The 23,175-nt window shown below is 41.6% G+C and overlaps 1 pseudogene; it reads right to left on the bottom strand.

The window, feature by feature from the left end:
- Positions 1 to 1,553: 1,553 nt before the first annotated feature.
- LOC117440906 (gastrin-releasing peptide receptor-like) lies at positions 1,554 to 23,084 on the bottom strand (annotated as a pseudogene).
- Between the last annotated feature and the right edge of the window lie 91 nt (positions 23,085 to 23,175).

Below are 23,175 nucleotides of genomic sequence, written 5' to 3' on the forward strand. Positions count from 1 at the left end.
AAATCCTTATTTACGTTTGAGACCCTGTACAGAATGAGCCTGACTATGAGGATGGCATGTTAAGTTGATAGCTGAGACCATGCAGGACAGAAATTTGGCAAGGCACTTACACCACACTTAAACAAACGCCATCCAGACGGAATTATACACCCACTCACAACAAACCTGAGCATGATCCTCTCCCTCAATGAAACACCAAATTAGGACATTGCGCTGTGACATGGTGACTGTGAATCCAGCCTGTGACAGGGCAGAATAATCAAGTCCAGTGAACGCAGAAACTATGTGTTGTGTACACACTCAATAGGATTAAGACTCTAAACATAACCAAAGTACACACATGAGGAACCACTTTCACTATATACGTAGAAATCAAATGCACACTAATTGGACTTCCCTTTTTATTGATTTTTGTATTACTTTTATTTTTTAAAGAGAAATGTCTGGGGCAATGTGTTTAAGCTAGCCTGTCAAATAAATGTCTTGGGAGCTGCTTGAAAACTGCATACACAACAACAAGCAAAATAGACACAGTTAGACATTGCGTAATGCAACACTAAATTACAAATTCAATCTCTAACACATTGATTTATATTCTCTGTTGTTTTTTTACACTGAGTAGACCCGAGTCTCGGCTCTATAAACATCCTGTAACCAGTGGACAAATAACATATAAAATACATCTCTGAAGAAAGAGTTAAAAGTTATCATCACAGCATCAAACATTTAGAAAGATAGTGCACATACGGTGCAGGCAATCTATTTTACATCAATATTCAGAAGAATCTACACCAATGTAAAAAGATACCCCATATTAGATAGAGAATACTGACTCTCTCACTTCTATTATTTGACAAAGAGCAAAAGTGCCAATAACTGTGAATTTACTTTATTAAAAGTACCTTGGTACTACAGGGGCCTTATTCTGCCTTTTCTAAAGACTTATACTAGTTTCTACTTCATCATTGTGTGTAATTTCCCTTCCCTAAACATTGTCCATGTAGCTTCATATTTTCATGTCTCAACTTCTGCTCCTCTGTCAAGATTGGTAAACTTGTATGAAACCTTTTAAGTGACACTCCTCAACTGTTACTCATGTTGTTCAGTGAAGCCATCATCAAAATAAAATCTTAAACTGCTCGGGTTTGGAGATTTATAATTTATAACATAAATTGCATGAGATACTCTCTGGAGGTGTTGGGGTTCGAAGATCTCAAAGGATCCCAGGAGAGAGTTTCTGCATCATAGGACCCTGTCTCCTAGCTACTAGCATGACCTATTGTTATAGATATATGTTCAGAAACTCATAACACCAAGTTAAGGTTAAAGATTAAATATACTGTCTAACACCAATGATTATGAGAAACCACCGCTTTACCGTGACTTCTGGCTACACACGGCTGGTCCACAGTGTTCTCAGCGGGACATATGACTAAAGCCTGCGAACATTATCCACATATATTAATGGTATTATTGGATTATTTGGTAAACTGAAATCACAAAAAAAAGTGTGTCTCTCACATAAACAAAGTCACACACTTATAAACAAAGATTTACACACAATCCTCCTGATACACTTTTCTGCCATTGATCATGCTCAGACTGGCCATGGAGTGCCGTGAGCTGCGGACGGACGTCACATGTGTGTTGTAACGACTCGGGCTCTGTTTGGAGCATTTAAAGATCACGCGACAGCAACAACACAGCTGCTGGTTGAACTGCTTCTGGAAAGTCTCGCTTAGTAGGTAAAGGGCGAAGGGGTTGAGGCAGGAGTTGGTGAAGGCCAGGATACGAGCTACAACGCTGCATACAAAGTGAAGAAGGGAAGTGTCCACCTGGCAGGGGAGAGAGACAGGGTGGAGAGAATGTTTTACTATAAGATGGAGAGACAGATAGAATGTGAATAAGTAGCCTAAGGGATGTAACCGAGCAGAACTATACATTTGGATATGAATGCACTCTGGTATAGACAGAATCTGAAATGTTCACTCAATGAGCACCTATATAAAGCCTTTTTATTCAATCGCTATCTTAATTTTCATCAGACACTCCAACCCTACTTGAAATGTACTTAGACCTCTTCACATTATCAACAACCCCGCCAGATTTAATGGAACAATCATGCCCATACTCTGTTAAAGCCTTACATTCCATTATCAACCTGAAAGACTTACACAGCTAATAAATTATACATTCATGTAGGGATGTGGTTTAAAATATAACGTTTTGTTTTTTTAAGTATGACGAATGCAAGTATGTAGTAACAGATTGAAACAAATAAACATGCTCCATAGCAAAGGGCTATCTGTGTACCTGTGAGTAGTGATAGGAGCGGTATACATAGATGATATGACAGGGAAGCCAGCACACTGCAAAGAGACCAACAAACACCAGCACTGTCTTCGCCAAACGCTTTCTTGATTCAACCTGTTGGTTGTAGAAAAAGTCAAAATCAGAAGAAAAATGCTGTTGTGCAATAAACATTATTGTTAAATAGACATTTAAAAAATCATACTTTTTGTCTGTTTCAGTCAGTTGTGAAGAAATATTCATATATTACTAAAGAAAAGATGGGCAAACATACTAATTGTAAAGTATAGTGAGTCTTTTACTCCTGCCTAGAAGAATAGTTTTTTAACCAGAATCAAGACAATGTTGGGTCTTAATAACAATAATATATACAGCCTTTTTCCACCGGGCTGTCAGGAGGCTGAACTCTCTCCCCTCCCTCCCCCCTCTCCCTGCCCCCACTGGACTATAACTCCCCCACACACTCAGACACTCAAATCCAGCACCAGACGCTGCTATGGACAATCTGGCAATAATGCACATTCTATGGACAATCTGCACTAATGTATTCTCATAATATTAAAGTCACTGTTATTTTGTACATATTGATTGTTGTGTTTTTATTTAGGTCTTAATGTGTGCACATGTACAAATGCGTCTTTGACCATGTGTATATACATTATTTGCACACATATTTTTATATTTTTATATATATTTGTTTTTATATTCGGGATTGTGGGAAATGGTGTTTCAATCTCTCTGTCTGTGCACACAAACTGGAAGATTGACAATAAAGTTGACTTTGACTTTTGACTTTGATATATATACATAGGCTACGTATAATAAAATGTGGGAAATTAAATAATGAAACATTTGGCATGACCTCAGGAAATTAAATTGGCTACAGCCCTGATAATAACAGTATGAACTGGCCTGTCGTCTTGCATGCACGTTCCCCTCCACAGGAATATTTGAGGCGCTCCTCATCAGGCTCCGGGCAATGAAGGTGTAGTACACAGATATGACCAGCAGAGGACTGACGTAAAAAATTAAGAAGGAGGCCATGGAGTGGATCTTAGGGTGCAGTTCTCCAGCATGGGGATAAGGGGCACAGGTGACAAAGCTCTCATTGGTGGAGGTGACGTTGAAGGTGATGAGGTCGGAGTAGACGGCCTCAGGGATCGCCAGGACGAGTGAGAAGAGCCAGATGAGCGCCGCTCGCAGCACGATGCTGGTAGTGGTGTTTGAGGTTTGGATGTCCAGAGGCCTCACGATGGCCCTGTACCTAATAATTGATAGATAGACACAGTTTGTATTAGTTAGTTCATTACCATTGGAAGCGACGTTGACCTTATCATCCTTTTTAAAGGCCCTGACACACCAAGCAGTCACCAGAGAACTCGCCGACGCCGACTGTTGCGTCGCCGTGTTCTCCTGCGTCTTGGCCATGTGTCGCACTGGAACACACACCGCAAAGACTTCAGCCGAGCACGTACGAACTGCACATGCGTGAGTGGCAATAACTCTCCTTACCAGCAGGCGGCGGTAGTGTGTATTCGTCATTCAAAAGAGGCAATAACCGGAAGACAGAGAAGAAGAACAGACTGCGTGATCTAAACAAACAACAAATAGCGTGTGCGTTCCATTTTCACTCTCGTCCATCGAAAACATGTTTCGTGCGGTACTGGAGCATCAGCCATTGGAGTGTTGCTTGTGGAAGACATTCTCAAGCAACCGTTTCGCTTCTCATGCACTGATTCGCTAGCTGAACAGCCAATCAGAGTGATTTCTTTGTCCGACTGCCTGTGGCCAATTCAACATGTTGAATCGGCCGTGCATCGGCCACGAAAGGCCAAATAAGGCGTGTCACGGCCGACGGTGCGGGACACACCAAATTGAGTTTGGGTGACAGGGCATGCTTCGTCGTCTGACTAACGAAAACGGACGATTTTGGCCTGGTGTGTCCGGGCCTTTAGACAGCAGCTGTTAGAATGATACCATAAAAAGTTGGCACCTTTTCACAAAACATTTTATTAAAAATAAAAATGTATGCTTATTAATATATGCAGTTCGGCTCACTGTGTTCAACACTTAGACCAGCAAGAACACACATATTGGCAGCAAAATCAAGCTGAAAACAAATCGTTAACATACTATTAATTATATTACCTTGTTGAAGTCCTCAAATCTGAGTAGATGATTAATTTCCTAAATGAATGACACACTTTGCAATTTACACATTTTAATCTCTGAACACAGCACTATTAGTTAAAGCAGAGGCAAACAAATTATTTTTATTTTGTTTTAAACTCATTTAAAATCAATATTTTGTGTCTAAATATTGATCGATTTTGAAAGTAGCTGTCTTATAAGCTTACGAAGGGGTCCTGCTCATTCTGTTCAGGTTCATTTCACGTTTATGCCCAGCTCTGTACATTATTGCTTCTTTGATGATATGGTGAATATTTTAACACTAGAACCACCAACGGGTCAATTTTACCCGCAGCTGTTTTTTGATTGTATGTAACTTTTTTCCAATAAAATATTCAAGTCTCCCCTTTTCCTGAAAGTGTGTTATGTAGCACCCTCTGTTGTTAAAAATGGTCAATATGAAGTCAGATTGAAAACATCGCCAAAAGAAATGCCATTTATATCTATAGCAACCACACACTCACTCCCTAAACGTCCAGGAGCGACGCTTGGTCAGGATCCCGTGGCGTGCAGTTGGGACGCGCCGAGGCTCCTTCAGCTTCATAAACGGACGCAAAGAGCTTTCAACTGATTGCAATGTATTCCCATCGGCGGCGGTATTTGACGCTCAGGGAAGCACCGCATCCATTTATTTCGGCAGCTCTTAAAGGCAATGTGAGCGTCCATTCCCATTGGGTAATGGAGAATTGTACACCCGGAAGTAAGTATTCTCCTTACTGTCGATTGATTTGACAGTGATATCTCCACTACTCATCAACTCAAAAACACCAGATTATCCTTGTTAATTAAACAACATTGATAGGTTTAAATTGTGTGCAATGCTTTTGTGTTTTTCCCCTTCAATTCTGAGAAACAACTTGTTTTCTCTGAAAGGTGGAGCGCCAAAGAGACTACACTACCCACAATCCCCAGCTATTGTTTTGACATGGCTGTCCGCTTTGACAAACCAGTCAACAAGCTCTGTGATTGGATGAAACATAAATTCATAAAAAAAAAAAAGTCCAAGGCTGCAGTCGAATAATCCAAAAATCAGCTCCTAAATTCTAACCCTATCGTCTATTCCTTGACCTCTGAGTGAAACGTCACGGGGTTAAGGGATAGTGGATAGGAGAATTCAAAAGGATTTAGGAGAAGAGACTGCTGTACTTTAGAGAATCCGACTGCACTTTCACTATCCGACGTGTTTATGATGCGCCAGCGGACGTCATAAATGTGCATCTGCTGCTGTGGGGAAACTATGGAAACTACAGTTTTCTATACAGCGGACTACATGATGTATAATAATAACAACGGACTGCTGTAAACTCATCTAGAGACTCTGCACCGTGTTCTGATGCTGTTGTTTTATGCTTTATGAACGTGGACAACAGAGAAGCATATTCTTCATGACCAAAGTTGGAATTGAAATAAAAAGGAAAGTGAAACTTATGCTTGTCACCCTCTCCCTCCGGTCCAAATTAATACAAATGATCCCAAAGATTGTATGAACTATGAAAAGATCTTAAAATCAATACAAATGTATTTATTATAAACGTTAGTCCTTAACATCTATCATGTGTATATCACCATTCAAACATGTTTTAAAAGTTGAAAAAACCCCACACAGCTCAGTAAAGACTGTGAAATGTTGACTTAATTTGATAATTTCAGTAAAAACTAACGTTCATATTTCTCTTTTTGATTATAATACTGATGAACGTTCAAAACAAAAGCACTTTGGCAAGTTAGCACATACGTTTTAAAAAGCTTAATAAGCACCGTAACTTTCATGATATAATTTCTCTGTCATAATCGGTTGTTTCCGACTGTTGTGTGACGGCAAATGCTGCGGCTGCAAGGCATTGTGGGACAGCATTTTCTCCTCTCCTTTCGGTGAGGGAGGTCCAGTGGTTCCTAGGCTAAAGGAGGTTATAAAGGAAGTTTGAAACCTCCTTTCCTATCATCTAGAGCAGTGGTCACCAACCGTTTTAAGCCCAAGATCACCGACCTCGGCCTAGGCAGTGCAGAATTGAGTGAAAAAGACGGCCCAGACAGTGGTTCCAATGTGAGGCCTTTTATATAGGCTAATTGCATCTGAATTACTGTTACATTGAAGGCTCCATAATCAGCTCACAGCATATACAGTAGGCAGGAGTAAAGTGCTATTTTTTATGAGTGGGGGGCGGACCTCACCTCCTCTAGGTCCTCACCTCCTCTAGGGGCGTCCGGGGGGATGCTCCCCCGGGAAGATTTTTTTTTAAATATTGAAGTTGAAAGCATCAATCTGGTGCACTTTGAGAGCAACATGAAGAGATCTATAGATACCGAACTGTAAACAGATTTTCTTTTTCTTTATGGATATTTTACAAATCACTCCCCTTTTAAACTGTATTCTTGTTTTACTGCCATATATTTCATACCTGTTTTTCATTTATTCTCTTATTGTTTGAATAACTATAATGATCATATGAAGGTGTGCCGTGGAAATAATCTTTTGAATAATTTGTGACAAAACCTTTCTAAACACAAGTCCTTTAGCTCACCTGAGCCCCTCAGTCCCTCAGTCTGACAGGGGAGGACTCTCCTCCAGCCTGTTGTGGAAACGGCTTCCTTATGTCCGTTAGTGCAGCTTGCTAACCAGATGCTAACATCACGGTCCCCGCTAGCACCGGTCTCTCTCTCTCTCTCTCTCTCTCTCTCTCTCTCTCTCTCTCTCTCTCTCTCTCTCTCTCTCTCTCTCTCTCTCTCTCTCTCTCTCTCTCTCTCACGTTACGTTTGTTATGAACGTATCTTAAATACTTTTATTTTCTACATATCTTTGTCATTTATTGTCTTGCTTATAATAATGATAATAGTCATTTATAAATATCATTTTAGAGCACACATTTGAAATCGAGAATCGGGCTCGATATATGGTTAAATTAAAATCAGTAGGCGAGGCTGTAATTTCGCCAACTGTTACTCTCATGACTGAGGCAGAACATAATAGTTTTAATAGTTTTTAACATGCCAAAAAGCTGAGGTGTCGTTTATTGCACCTCAAACATTCAAACAAATCCAGAGTTACGTGTTTCTGTACTTCCTCTAAGAAGAAAGGACAGTAAAAGAAGATCTCTGTGGCTTCAGGCTTGATCGCCGTTCAAATGACAGCGTTGGTTTCCCCAAAAGTGGGCGAGGCTGTAAAGTGACGTAGATTTACTTTAATCTATTATTCAAAACCATTCAATTTATTCTAACGTAAATGTCATGCCAGTGTTTTATCTTTTTATTACTTCTATTTTTATACTTTATTTGCTATGAGTTATATCTGAAGCAAATTATGTTTCTGAAGATGTGTAGTCAATTCCACCCTTCAATGTAGCATAAATGTGAACTCTCATTACAGGAACAATACCGGAAACAGACATAGGAAAGATCCTCAGCTCCCTGATTGGATGTTCTAGCCGCAATGCACCTTTTTAAAGATATTACTGATTTTCTTTGAATATAAGAATGTAAATACTGAGTTGAGAGAATAGTCAGGGGATTTGGGTGATGGGAGACACAATCACAATTTCAATAGCTTACCATTAAATGACGGATATACCTTTATGTCTGTGATGTTTTACAAATCAGATATTAATATGTATAAGTAAAACATGAGAAATAGTATAGCAATATCCTGTAAAATTATGTAAAAACATGAATAAAACTACACAATCTTCAGATGTTATACATACATAAGTGTCCTGCACTAATAATACAAAGTTATTATTGGTATGCTGTGTGTACCTTGTGGTTAAAGCACGTTATTGAATTATTTTTGTTGAATAATGTTATTTTTGTTGAATAATGTTATTTGATGAAAAAAAGATTAAGAGTACATATACTTTCATAGGAGGAAAGTAGAAGGTCTGTGATAGAAATATAGAATGTAAAAAATCAAGAAGTACTGTAAGTGATCTCTACAATAAAACAGTTTAGTGCACGATGTACAAAGTTAATAGGAGGATGTGCAAAACAGACAAACTAATTAAACTTTATTAACACATTAAAGAATACTTTAGGTTAAGGTCTTCTTTCAAATAAGAAAAAAGCTTTGGGGGTATCTATCTATCGACTCCACTTCGAGCGATATAATTACTAACAAAGCACTTATATACTAATAAAGGACTGGCTTATCTAAAGCCAGTTGAGTAGCTCTTGAAATGTTTTGGCTCGATGAAACCTGATGTACTTATATGATTCTGTTTTCTTCAAGTTTGTATTTTGTTGGTCGAACGCACTTATTGTAAGTCGCTTTGGATAAAAGCGTCAGCTAAATGCAATGTAATGTAATCTATCTACAGATAAATATTAAGCCTGACAAAGTACTTAACGTCTAATATATTGCTTTCCTGCAATGTTAACTATGTTGAAGCACTTATTTTAACTGATATTATACACATTAATTATACTCTTATGTATGTAGATAGTATAAGAAATGTGCAGAATTTGACAGTTTAATGGTGGAGGTATACACACATATTGATAGATGTCTTGTAATGCACTGTTGAGGAACCTGTGACCCACGTTTTTCATTCATTGCATAACTACACCGTAGTTGTGTATATGATATGTCAATAAACCTTTGAAAATCTTGAAATCTTGAAAGGGATGTGCAAAATAGCAATTATATACAGTTTTTAACTAACTATTAGTAGAGAATAACGATTAATGAATATACTTTATAGAGATCTGCAGATAAATGTTTAGTCTTCTAAAGCACCAACAATCAAATATCTCTCCTGATTGTTGGCACTTGACAATCACCTTTCCCTGAATTGTACTCAGGTGTAACTAAAGTCTGCTTTAAGGGTTGTTTATATATCACATCATTAATCAGAATCTGCAAAGTAACTAAAATAAATGTAGTGGAGTAAAAATACCAGGTTAACCTCTGAATTGTAGTGGAGTAGAATTACAAAGTAACAATGAGCTGTCATGTATACAGTATATTAATGCTGCCCGGATACAAGCGATTTTCACCCATTTAGTAATTACATGTTTTAAATTTGTTCACACCAATTTGTTTCCTATCGCCTAAAACTCCAGGGATGTACACAGTTTAATACAATAAACTTCTAATTTTGGGAAAAACGAAAACGTCTTTTAAAACTACAATCCCCAGTAGAGACGTGCCATAGAGAACATTGTGCGAAACACAATAGCCAGCATGTGTAGTTCTCGGGGGGCATTCGAGTCCAGTTTTGAATAGTCTGCCGTGGTTTCGTTCCATTTCAAAGAGCTTGACGCTCGGCGTAACCTTGGCGCACTGCCACTCCAACATCCAATCCCAGAGCTTGAAGATTAATCACGGGGTTTGTCGCAAAGGGGACAGGCGTTGTCACAACAATAGCTGGGGATTGTGGGTAGTCTCTTTGGCGCTCCACATTTCAGAGAACACAAGTTGTTTCTCAGAATTGAAGGGGAAAAACACAAAAGCATTATACACAATTTAAACCTATCAATGTCGTTTAATTAACAAAGATAATCTGGTGTTTTTGAGTTGATGAGTAGTGGAGATATCACTGTCAAATCAATCGACAGTAAGGAGAATACTTACTTCCGGGTGTACAATTCTCCGTTATCCAATGGGAATGGATGCTCACATTGCCTTTAATGCTGCGTTCACACCAGAGATGGGGACTCGAGTCTGCGACTCGGACTCGAGTCGCACTTAAGTCGCACACACAGAGACTTGAGACTTGACTTGGACTCGTGACCAAAAGACTTCAGACTCGACTTGGACTCGTGTGTTGTGACTCGTGAACAATCATTGTGTTTTCTATTTTTGGCGTATTAAAGGTGGGGTAGGTACATTTGAGAGAAACCGGCTCGAGATCGCTAGAATTTGAAAATACACAACCGGAGATAATCTGCTAGAGGCTGCTACTTCCTTATAGAGCCCGCCTCCTCCAACACACACGAACGCGCACATGACCAATGAGGGCACGAGATAAGTTTGTGCCCAGATGGAAGGCTGACAGGCAGGTAGGCCATCCAGTTATTTTAGCCGGGCTCATTACACGCAGACGTGCGCGCCTCTGTTACTACCTCGTAGTAACACCATGGCGACCGGCGGCACACCTGCGGCTGTACCGCTTGTAATTAGGTTCAACTACAAACACTTCGAACAAAACGCCGGCGGCACCAAGAAAAGGAGCGCACACTGCAAAGTCTGCAATATCAAAATCAAGGATGCTGGCGCAACAACGTCGGATTTCATCAGGCACTTGAAAACTCACCCGGAGAGGTCAGTCACATTAACGCATGGACGGTTAGCAAACATGTTTAGCTCAGCATCAGCTATGTAATGTTAACTTAGCTTGCTACTAGCTTTGTAACTGAATATTTGAAAAGATGAGTGAATGTTTGCTTGTCACACTTGTTTGAGTTGAGTGGCGTTGACATCCAACTCTTGACATGACATAAAAAAGGTCGGTAACGTTAATCATTACGTTCCGCTGCCACTGGCTAACGTTAAACGTAGAAAATACATAGTTACATACATAAATACATCTGTGGGTTTATACAGTAGGCAGGTTACAGGTTTATTGTTGACCACGTAGCGTTAATGTTACAGGTTTATCAGGTTACCATGACACTAGCTTTGAGTGAGAGGATAGAGGAATATGTTTATTAATAGTAGACTTAAAAGATGTCATTAGAGACCCAGTGTATAATAACACAGTAAATGCTTTGAATTTCTTAGATATAGCTGTGCAGTATTCTTAACAGACTGGATAGCAGCAGACAATAGAAGGCTTATTACAACCAGAAGAGACATGAGACATTTATTTTTTTAGAGACTTGAGACTTGACTTGGACTCGTGACCAAAGACTTGAGACTTGATCAAGTCTCACCCCACAAAGACTTGAGACTTGACTTGGACTCGTGACCAAAGACTTGAGACTTGACTTGGACTTGCAAAAAAAGACTTGTGAACATCTCTGGTTCACACCGGACGCGATGCGATGTTTGGGGGCGGCGCGATTATGTAAAGTAATGTACATGTAAAGTCAATGCAGAGACTCCGACGGCGAGCATGAAGCGGTGGACGCGGCGCGAAACACACGGTTGAGGCGATTGAACGGTGCCGCGTCAAACGCGAGAGTTCAATTTTTTCAACTCGATCGTCAAATTCACGTGACGGCAGGGGCGGACTGGCCATCTGTAGAATCTGGAGAACCACAGAACGGCCGGTCGTCAAGGGCCGTTAACGGCCGGCCTTTTAAAAAAAAAAATGGTTTAACGTCATCATTTAAGTTGCGCTGACGGCCGACAGAGGGCGACAGCGGCCGCTAATGCAGTTGTGTGGTTCTTATTTGTCAAATAATCACACACGAAGAAGAAAAAGACCGGCCACACGAAGAGAAGGGATTAGATGCCGCAGCAGCCAGGGAGAATGAAAAAACATGGATTCAAATCAAAGAAAACTAAAAGAAAAAAGGTGGGGCCGAGAAGGCAAGAGAAAAAAAGGAAGTCACTCGCAGGTGAAGCATATAAATGTCGCAAATTGACAGACCTTTTTGGCAGCAGCGCTGCTACAAGCACTATCAGCAGCAGCTTAGAACAATTGCAAGATGATGAAGAGAATAATGAGGGCGAGAGTTCAGATATACAGCCAGCCTCCTGCTTTCATGATGAGGAACAGAGTTGAGCTGGTGGAAGAACCAGCTCAACTGGCACATACAAGTGCAGGGCAAGAGCAAGAGGTGGCGTTTTCTCCTGGAGGCCAAGGGAAGCTAGGCTTCCCCTGTTTTTTCGGATTAGGCATATAGTTATAATTTTAATAAATAAATAAAAACACTTTGTTTAGTTTCGGTAATTATTCTGTGCTGTGTGTTGCTGCCGGCCCGTCTCTCCCCCATTCTCATTGAGTATTTTACAAAGAGTGAAACAGCTCCCCTCTAGATGTTATGGTGAAACAGTAGATTGCACTCTCTGTTGCAAGAGGAGGCCACCCGACACAAGGAGAGCTGGAGCTTTGATGGCAAACACTGGTGGTTTATTTGGAGTCAACGGCCGGAGAATTGACAAAACAGGTGGTGTGTCACGAGTTGACTAAAGTGAGACGAAACAATTATGGACGATGAATCTAACTAGAGCTCTCGTCCATAGAAAAGAATGTGCGCCAGGGAACCTACGTCCCTGAACAGTAAACTACCTCATGGCGGCTTGTGCTCTGCCATAGACTGGCAGCAACAATGTGCCCAAGCTGCCCCTCCTAAAGAGAGATAGCAGGCCAAGGCCGTAGACTTATGCCATGAGAAAGGAGACAGTGAGAGGAGAAAATGATGAACTATGTCAAAGGTTGAATACCTAAGCAAATTATTCCTTACCAACGAGGACTTCTCGTTGTTGGGCACTTCCGGGTCCGGCGTCCATGGAAGTCCACTGCCAGGTCTGTCTGCCAGGACTTCCCCCTGGTGATGGCCATGGCGGTGGAGCGTGGCAGCCCATCTGCTCCCAGCAGGCAGCAGGCTGGGCCGAGAACCTGTGTTGGGCGTCTCGCCCCCACCTCACCGGATCAGAGCGATTATTTGGCCGCAGCATCAGCCACATGAATAGCTTGGTCCACGGTGTGGCCGCCGCTGCTTGCCGTGTGATGTCCCTGGGGGATCACGCCGCATGGCACTTTCCAAAAAAAGACTGTGATGTTCTCCTGGGAGCCCCCAGGTCTACGGAAGGGCTCTTTGGATCGATTTCCTGGTCACGATGGGTAAGGAGTATTCACAGCTTGGCGTATGCTGCTTCTTGCTCATCCTCAGAGGGCAGAACACTGTCCCACACTCGCCACCCGGCTGTAACTACAGTAACGGAGCTTACACACGGCGGCGTGCGCTGAGGCTTGGCGGTGGGCATGTCTGAAGCTTGTGGAGTTAACGGAGCAACGCGACCAACTGGATATATAAACTCCCCAAACAGGCGAAAACCTACCAGTTTCACCCACTGTCTCTGCCACCTCCCTCCATGCCTGGCTCCTCCGATTTGTATCCCGGTAGGTGAAGAGGGACTGATCATATAAGACCGGGTGATTCCCTACCGCTACGATGATTTTGTCCTCCATTTTTTGGCACATGAGGAAATGAACTGCGGAATGGGTCTCCCAGCATACACGCGGTTTGATTGGCTAGCGCTTGTACTGGCAGATTTGCATGAACGGGATTTGATTGGCTACGCTTTGCTCCCACAATGCAGTTCGGCAAAGCGTAACGTCACCCCATTCAAAGTGAATGGGCAGAAGCATTGAAGCTTCAAAGCGGTCAATTGGAAGGGGAGCAGTCCCATACTTCACCAGCAGGTGGAGTATCTGGGGATTTTGCTTGATGCAGGCAGACTACGTGCCACCCTGTCAGAGAGCAGACAGGCATCCCTGCTTCAGGCAGTTTGCAGGCTGCGACAGGGGGCAACGGTGACAGCTTGACCTTCATGCAGACTCTGGGTCTCATGGCGGCTGAGCACTCCGTGGTACCACTGGGATTACTGCATATGCGTCGCCTGCATAGGTGGTTTGCCGGTCTTCGTTTGGATCCCAAGAGGCACAAACGACGTCTGGTGACCATCCCCCCCTCAGTGGAGGGCAACCTCCGATACTGGGGGTCCCCAAAACATCTGCGGAGGGGAACTCCACTGGGGCGAGTGACCTCCTACATCACGGTGTTCACGCCCAGTTCGGGAGAGCAGAGGTGGACCTGTTTGCCAACCGGCGCAACAGCCACTGTGCCCTGTGGTTTTCCATGGCCCGGCAGGACAATCCACCCTTGAGGGTGGACGCGTTTGCACATGAGCCATGGCCAAGAAAGCTGCTCTACGCCTTTCCACCGCTGCGTCTCATTCTCCCCCTCCTGGAGAGGGTAAGACGGGAACGTCTGTCAGTCATCCTAGTGGCCCCAGGTTGCCGGTTGTCGCCATGGTATGCAGAGGTGACACAGATGATGGTGGGCCAGCCCTGGACGGTGCTTCAGGTCTGGGGGCGCTGTCTCGGGAGGCAGGTGAAATAGGGGCGTTACCCACACTGGGCCAACCTCTCCAGGCTTGGCTCCTGAGAGGGACAGGCTGAGACAGGGGGGATTGTATGACGAGGTTATTCAGACTATCCAAGCAGCAAGAGCAGAATCCACCACAGCCTGTTACAGGCCAAAGAGGTTGGGTTTCCAGCGATGGTGTGAAGAAAGGACTCTAGAGCCTATGTCTTGTACGCTGGGCTCTACTCTGTCCTACTTAAGGCAAGGCAAGTTTATTTATATAGCACTTTTCAACACAAGGCAATTCAAAGTGCTTTACAAAAAATGAAAGACATTAAGCATTAAAAAAGAAAAGCTAATAAAATAAACATTAAAAGGAAAAATACATGGATAAAAGTTACAGTGCAGTTTAAGATATGAATAGTTCAATTAAAAGCAGCGACAAAAATAAAAGTCTTCAGCCTGGATTTAAAAGTAGTAAGAGTTGCAGCGGACCTGCAGGTTTCTGGGAGTTTGTTCCAGATATTTGGAGCATAATAACTGAACGCTGTTTTACCATGTTTAGTTCTGACTCTGGGGACAGAAAGCTGACCAGTCCCTGAAGACCTGAGAGATCTGGATGGTTCATAATTTAGCAGGAGGTCAGAAATGTATTTTGGGCCTAAACCATTCAGTGCTTTATAAACCAGCAGTAATATTTTTGAAATATATTCTTTGACACACAGGAAGCCAGTGTAAAGACTTCAGAACAGGAGTGATGTGATCCACTTTCTTAGTGTTAGTGAGGACTCGAGCAGCGGCGTTCTGAATCAGCTGCAGCTTTCTAATAGATTTTTTAGTGAGACCTGTGAAGACACCATTGCAGTAGTCGAGTCTACTGAAGATAAAGGCATGGACAAGTTTTTCCAAATCCTGCTGTGACATTAGTCTTTTAATCCTAGATATATTCTTTAGGTGATAGTAGGCTGATTTAGTAACTGTTTTAATGTGACTGTTGAAACTCAGGTCAGAGTCCATGACTACACCTAGATTTCTGGCTTTATCTGTTGTTTTGAACATTGCACACTGAAGCTCAGCGCTAACTTTTATACATTCTGACTTGGCTCCAGAAACCATTACCTCAGTTTTATCTTTGTTTAATTGGAGAAAGTTCTGACACAGTGTTTGAATTGGAGCATAGTCTCCTGGTGAAATTGTTACGTAAATTTGCGTGTCATCTGCATAGCTATGGTAACTTATTTTGTTGTTCTTCATTATCTGAGCCAGTGGTAGCATGTAGATGTTAAAGAGAAGAGGCCCCAAGATGGAGCCTTGAGGAACCCCACATGTCATATTTGTCAACTCAGATGTGTATTTACCTATAGAAACAAAGTTGTTTCTGTCCTTTAAGTAGGATTCAAACCAATTTAGAACTGTTTCCGAAAGTCCCACCCAGTTTTCCAGTCGGTCTAGTAATATGCTGTGGTCTACTGAGATCTAATAATACTAACACTGAAGTTCTGCCACTGTCTGTGTTTAAGTGGATGTCATTAAAGACCTTTACAAGAGCAGTCTCAGTGCTGTGGTTTGGACGAAAGCCTGACTGGAACACATCGAAACAGTTATTTAAATGCAAGAAATTACTCACATGTTGAAAAACAACTTTTTCAATGATTTTACCTAGAAATGGGAGGTTTGATATGGGCCTGTAATTGTTCATTACTGAAGCATCTAGATTATTCTTTTTTAAGAGCGGTTTAATGACTGCAGTTTTCAGGGCCTGTGGAAAAATACCTGAGTGAAGAGATTTGTTTACTATATGAAGTAGTTCTGAGGCCATGCAAGGTAAAACATCTTTGAAAAATCCTGTTGGAATAATATCAAGGCAGCAGGAGGAGGACTTCAGAAGTTGTATAATGTCCTCTAGGTTTTTATCATTAATCTGATGGAATTGTGTCATGATGTCTGAATTGATGTTAAGTGGACACAGAGACAACACATTTGCGGTTCCTGATGCAGAGGCACTGACTGCTTGTCTGATTTTCTGAATTTTGTCAGTGAAAAAGGAGGCAAAATCATTGCACGCCCTGGTGGATAGAAATTCAGAGGCTACTGACACTGGGGGGTTAGTTAGTCTGTCGACGGTAGCAAACAAGGCACGTGCGTTGTTTTTGTTTTTGTTAATGATGTCAGAGAAGAACGATTGTCGTACGTTTTTCAATTCCAAATTATAAAGGCCAAGTCTCTCTTTATAAATGTCAAAGTGAACCTGGAGATTTGTTTTTCGCCACCTGCCTTCAGCTTTTCGACATTCTCTTTTTTCTGTTTTCACGGTCATGGCCTTTCTCCATGGAGATATTTTCTTCCCAGTCACTTCCTTTACCTTAATTGGAGCAATGGTATCTATAACATTTTTAATTTTTTAATTAAAATGATCTACTAGCTCATTTACTGAGATGTTAGCAGGGGCAAGTGTGGTAGAAAAATTAAGTAAACATTTCCCTAGTATTTTCAGTTAAATATCGCTTTGTGGTTACCTCTTTTTGAACATTTGTGTGAACAGAAATAGAGCTCTCAAAGAAAACACAGGAATGGTCAGACAGTGCAACATCAGTCACCACAACCTCAGAGATATTCAGATCCTTTGAGATAATTAAGTCCAGAGTGTGCCCCTTATTGTGCGTGGGCTCCGTCACATGCTGAGTCAGTCCATAGCTATCAAGAACACAAAACAGTTCTTTTGCCCCTCTGTCCTGAGGGTTGTCAACATGGATGTTAAAATCACCAACAATGACTAGACGGTCAAAGTCAATACACACTATAGACAGCAGTTCAGTAAAGTCATCAAAAAAGCTTGCACAGTATTTGGGTGGTCTATAGATATTTAGGAACAGAGCTCGAGAGGAGCATTTCAGCTGAAGGGCCACATATTCAAAAGAATCAAAGTTTCCATACGATGTCTTCCTGCATTGAAGGGAATCACTGAACAGAATAGCAACTCCACCCCCTTTCTTATGCATTCTTTCCTGACTCATAAAACTAAAGTTGGGAGGGGTTGATTCGATAAGAACAGCTCCACTGTTATTTTGTTCAATCCAAGTTTCTGTTAAAAACATAAAATCGAGATTGTGCTCAGTGATAAAATCATTGATTAAAAATGTTTTTCCTGCCAAAGACCTGACATTTAATAAAGCTAGTTTAAGTTTGTTAACACACTATCAGTCATGTTTTTTGTAACATGCTGTGGCTGACATGGAATCACTGCTAAATTAGATAAACTCACACAAACGTTTGGGCGCTTCCTGTTTCTAAGATGATTCACCGCTCTTAATCTATTACCTATCAACACAGATATCGGCAAAGCTACTGGCAGGCAGGGCCCCGACATGTCCTGGAAAGAGTTGAGACTGCCATACGCCCTTGAGCCTGGACCCCACACATATCAGTGAGAGTTTGTACTTACAGTTACTGGTGGACAGGGGGCTTGCTTATTCCACAATTAAAGTGTATACAGCAGCAGTTTCATCATGCCATGAGGGATTTGGCGGCAGGTCAGCCTTCAGTCAGCCGCTTAAGGCGCGGTTTTTGCAGGGGGTCAGGAGACAGCGCCCAGTGGTGCACACCTCTTCCCCGCAGTGGGACCTGCCGTTGGTGCTCGAGGCTCTGGTCACAGAACCATTTGAGCCTCTGGAGCGCTCCTCCCTGAAGGCTCTGTCATTGAAGGCAGCTATGCTGCTTGCCTCGACTTCAGCCAAAAGAGTGTCTGAGCTGACCGCTCTGTCGGTACACCCGAGTTGCCTTTTGACCCGGGAAACGTAGTGTGCTGTAAACCCCATACAGGATTGGAGGACGCTCCTCGCCTTCCTCCCTATTTTCCATGCACGCTCTACACGAGGTAGGCTAAGCGTGTGTGAGTGTGGGGACCAAAAGCCGGTCAGGGGCAGTGTGATGGGTCGATGTTGTTGAACGACAGGGCGTTTATCCATCAGGGCTCCACCCACTGTACCCATAGAGTCCAGTAGAGGGCGGAGCCTGTGTGAAATATAACGGTGGACTACATATTGTAACCCTGGCCATATAAGCACAGGCGGAGCCCTCTACCTAGGCTCCCTATCTTTCCTATGCCACTCGCTGAAGAAGGTGTAGGATAACAGGATCAGGAGGCGTGGCCGCCTTATATACTGTGTGCCTGCGCGCGCATTCAGGTAGGCTCACCCTGATTGGCCGGCTATGTTTATGCAACTCAGTATGTGAATGCTCGCATAGCATGGTTAAGGGTAGTACCCATAGAGTCCAGTAGAGGGCACCGCCTGTGCTTATATAACCAGGGTTACAATATGTAACCCACCGTTATAACAAAGAGAGGATATAGAGTTGAAATTATTATGGTAAGAATTCATATTACATTCTCAAATTCAGAAGTGTAAATGTTACTGTTTTAATAAAGACTTAACTTCAACAATTCTGAAATGTTACAAAACACAATGCAAAATTAACAAGTTGTTAAATAATAATGAATTAACTTTGGTCCAGGTGTTCTGCAACTCTTTTCCCATAAGGAATGGGGTCAGATTGGAGCAGTCACCCAAGCAAAAGTCAGTCAAAGCCAAAAGGATAGTATTGTCAAATTTAACTTTAACATTAAACACCAGCCAAATTAAACATTTATTTAGCAATCTGGCAACCCAAAAGTTCTTGAGGTCATGAAACTAATCTATTAAGCATTATGCGTGAAAGCATTACCCTTGTGAACATGGGGAAGTAATATAGAAAATTAAGAGCAATGAAAATAAGCCTTACATTAAAGATAACATCAACCTGCTATTATGAATAATTGGAGGAAGACACTTCCATTACGAAAAACGTGCTGCATTAAAAAAAATAATGAAAATATAAAGACACAAATGTGCCAAAACACATTAAGAAACATCTTCACCAACTTCACAACACATGCATGAACTAAATGCTGCAAATAAAAAAATGCTGCAAATAAAAAAGATGCAACAAAAAGACGCTGTAAGAAAAACAAACAGAGAGCGATACACAGTGCTTTTTGACGTTTGGGATTATAAAACTGGTCAACTGTCACTGTTGGAAAGGGTAGTCTGTTTTATCATTGTAAGTGTTTTGTGATTATATTTGAAATGACTGCAGGCTAGGTTAGCTAGCTATCGTACAACAGATCTGCAATAATATCAGAAGGAATTATGTGATTACATTGTTACATTAAGCCAGTAAAATGTATAGTTTAGGTACATTTCCAGTGACAGTTGGCCAACTTTATAATCCCCAGATCCAGGTCCCCGCTGTGTGCATCTATTAAGTGTCCACTGGTTCCGTTGTGTTTTGAGCTTCTTACTAAAATAATGGAAGTGTTTTGGGCCATTGTAGTGTGTTTGCCCCTGACAGCCACCGTACTCAGCACTCTGAATGAAAACACAAATAAATGTAGGATCGCACACCATCAAAAAAACTGCTTAGTAAATGTGTTATCATTCCAATATGTATATCAAAGAACAACAATCTAAAATGCTAAAGAAATGGGACTTCAATCTGGGTGAATCTTATGGATTGTTGATTTTCTCAGCTGTAAAGTCCATCAGATATGAGTAGGTATCTCTGTCAAAATGACTACATGTGCAAGCTTCCTCCATGGATTTACTTTATCACCTTTATTGTTTATTTTATACACCAACTCTTGCATAAGCAGGTTCGCTAGGCTCTTTATGAAGTAAACACAGATTATGCTGTCTTGGGGAGCCACCTGGAGCAGAAACAGATCTGACTACTTCCTAAATTGGAAGTAGTCAAACACAACATAACCCTAATACATTTAGAACAATTAAACATCAATTTTAAAAGATGCAATTGTCTTGTACTTTTATCAGCGAGGAGCAAAAACCATTTAGAATTATCTCACTAACAGAAGACACAACAAAGATTATGATTTTTTTTTAAATAATTATCTTTAAAGGACCATATTGTCACGATCTGTCTGTCTGTGTTTTGTTTTGTCTTGTCTTTTTCTGTCTTTGGTTTCCTGTTTTATTTTGAAAAGTGTTCACCCCCTGTCTTGCCTGTTGCTTTCTGTCTGTGTTCCCTCCTGTCTGATTACCCGATTGTGTTCACCTTGTGCCCCTGTGTTTTCTCCTCCCTCCTCACCTGTCTCTTGTTTCTTTGATTAGTCTTGTGTGTATTTAAGTTCTGTTTTTTCTGTCTGTTCCTTGTTTGTCTTTGACTGTGTCACGGGGTAGTGTTCTGTTTTTGACGTGTTGGTCAAAAGGTATTTTTCTGTGAAATCTGCATTTGGGTCCTGCCTGCTTCACTCAACCCTGACACATGCTTCAAATGTTTTACTGTCTTGTAATGAAAGGGTTTTACCTAGTGATGGTGAGATGAAGCCTTATGAAGCTTTGAAGCTTTCCAGCCAATTGGTTCGCAAAAGGGTTCATCTCATGAGGCTTCATCATGGGCTTCATTTGAACACAAACCCCCTGTTGGTCAAAGTGTGTAAAACAGGCAGATTGGACATCTCAACAGTGTGCTCTATCTCATACCGAGTTCCCATTGAGTAAAGCCTTAGAATAACTCTAAACAACGAACATAAAATCATATTTTCATGTTAACAATATTGTATTTATTCCAGTGTAATGATTGTGATTGAAAAGCCTAAGGAGGCTGGTAAACATTGCAAAGAGGGATTTGTATTCCTTAATAATATTCATAAACTTAACCATGTTGTAGCCTGAGAAAGGCTAAACCGTATCAAAGAATACATTTATTAACTACATTATCTCATTTAGCTGTAGCTTTTATAAACAACAAAAAATACGTATTGTTCAGTCGTTGAACCAGGGACCCTGCGGTCATGAGTCAACTGCTTTCCAGCTGAGCCACAGCACACACACTAAAGCTCCCTGAAAACACTGCAACATATTTCCTGTATTTATTCATTTATTTATTCATGTTTTTATTCCTACATTTATTTATGCTTGTATCTATTTATACTTATGACATGTTCCGACCTCTATATAGGTGAGGGTCTGAGCTCTCTTGATTCCATCGTGTCACCGGGCCCGGGTACAGGAGGGGTAATATGGTTCTTATTATACATCTATGGGTATTATGAGCGTTGTGGTTCAACAGTTCAACCGATCTGAATCGCTTCGTGAAGCAGTCACGTGGTATCGACAGGCAGCGAGGCTTCGTTTGTCATCGATGACGTCACTGGCCCAAAACGATACAAGCCTCGATACATGCTTCACAAAAAGCTTCGGGGATTACTCGACACACGCTCCGAAGCCTCGGCACAATACGTAACATCACAAGTTTTACCTTCTGCATCCTGATGGCTTTTTAATGCTTCTGAGGAACAGAAAAGGAATGCCATGCAGCTAAACATGTGCATAGTGACATGAAGCCAATTATTTTTGAGACTTCTCAATAATCCATTTGATTGAAACATTAGTAGGCCTATTGCACACTGCTCGAGGACAAAGTCAGTGACAGCTCAACTATATTCTGGCTTTGATATGATAATTTTTTTCTAATTTCCTGCGTACACACAGTTATTCGTTTGATAAACCAAGAAATGACTGGGGTTAATAAAGATGTTCCTGCAGAAATAACGAAGTGGCCAAAGATCAGAAATAATGAGAGGAATAACTGACACATGCAACACACACACGCACACGCACACACACACACACACACACACACACACACACACACACACACACACACACACACACACACACACACACACACAGCTATTATGTATTTTTCCGTTTCTTCTCTCGTGTTTCAAACGGATTTTCATTTATTTAAATTAAAGCATTTTGAAACATAGACTTTTAAACATTATAGGCCTTCCCAATTAAAAAATGTCCACTGACATCTTACTGTTGATATTGCTCATTTCATTCAAAATATGACAGTGATTTATTGTCCCCCAGGCTAAACTATTATTGTCATAAGACAATATCAGTTTGAAATAAAAATGGTAGTACATTTCTTTTATCAATGTATTACTTACACGTGTCCGCAGCATTTAACAGAAGCACTTCGTTGTCATGCATACTCCTCGATCATGCTTAAATATTTGCTTCCCATCGCAGTAATAAAACATAAAATGTGCACGCTCAATATGCCTTCATTTAGCTCTCAAGAGACAAAACAAGAAAACATTTGGATAATTTGGCTTACTTCAGGGCCATTATAAAGGGAGCAGACAAAAGGCTCAACAATAACAGAAAACAGTAGCCTACCTGTCAGCAGAGAGGGCGGTAAGAGTGAACACAGACACCCCGACCGAGGTGAGCTGAATGAAGGGGATGACTTTACAGCCCACTCTCCCGAACAGCCACTCCTCTGACAGGTAGCGGCTGGCATCCACCGGAGCGCAGGTCACCAGCAGTAAAACGTCCCCGAGCGCAAGGCTGGACATGAAGAGATTGGGCACATTTCGGACGGATTTGGCCGAGCAAAAGGTCTTGATAAGCGTAATGTTGCCGATAAGCCCCAACACGCTGATAACACCGTAAACTGAAGCGATGACCACGCCGGTGAACCACATCGTCCGTGCCGAACTTTGGAGAGCAGTGACGCTGCGCGACGCCTTAGTACAGATGATCCATCTCCCCCGCGACCACTCAACAGGTTTTCTCTAGTATAATATTTAACGCAAGGACACATGAACAGGTCCTTTGGGGTTTCAGAAAAGCAAAA

This window comes from Pseudochaenichthys georgianus, chromosome 3 (assembly GCF_902827115.2).
Source record: "Pseudochaenichthys georgianus chromosome 3, fPseGeo1.2, whole genome shotgun sequence".
In the NCBI taxonomy this organism is placed as follows: domain Eukaryota; kingdom Metazoa; phylum Chordata; class Actinopteri; order Perciformes; family Channichthyidae; genus Pseudochaenichthys; species Pseudochaenichthys georgianus.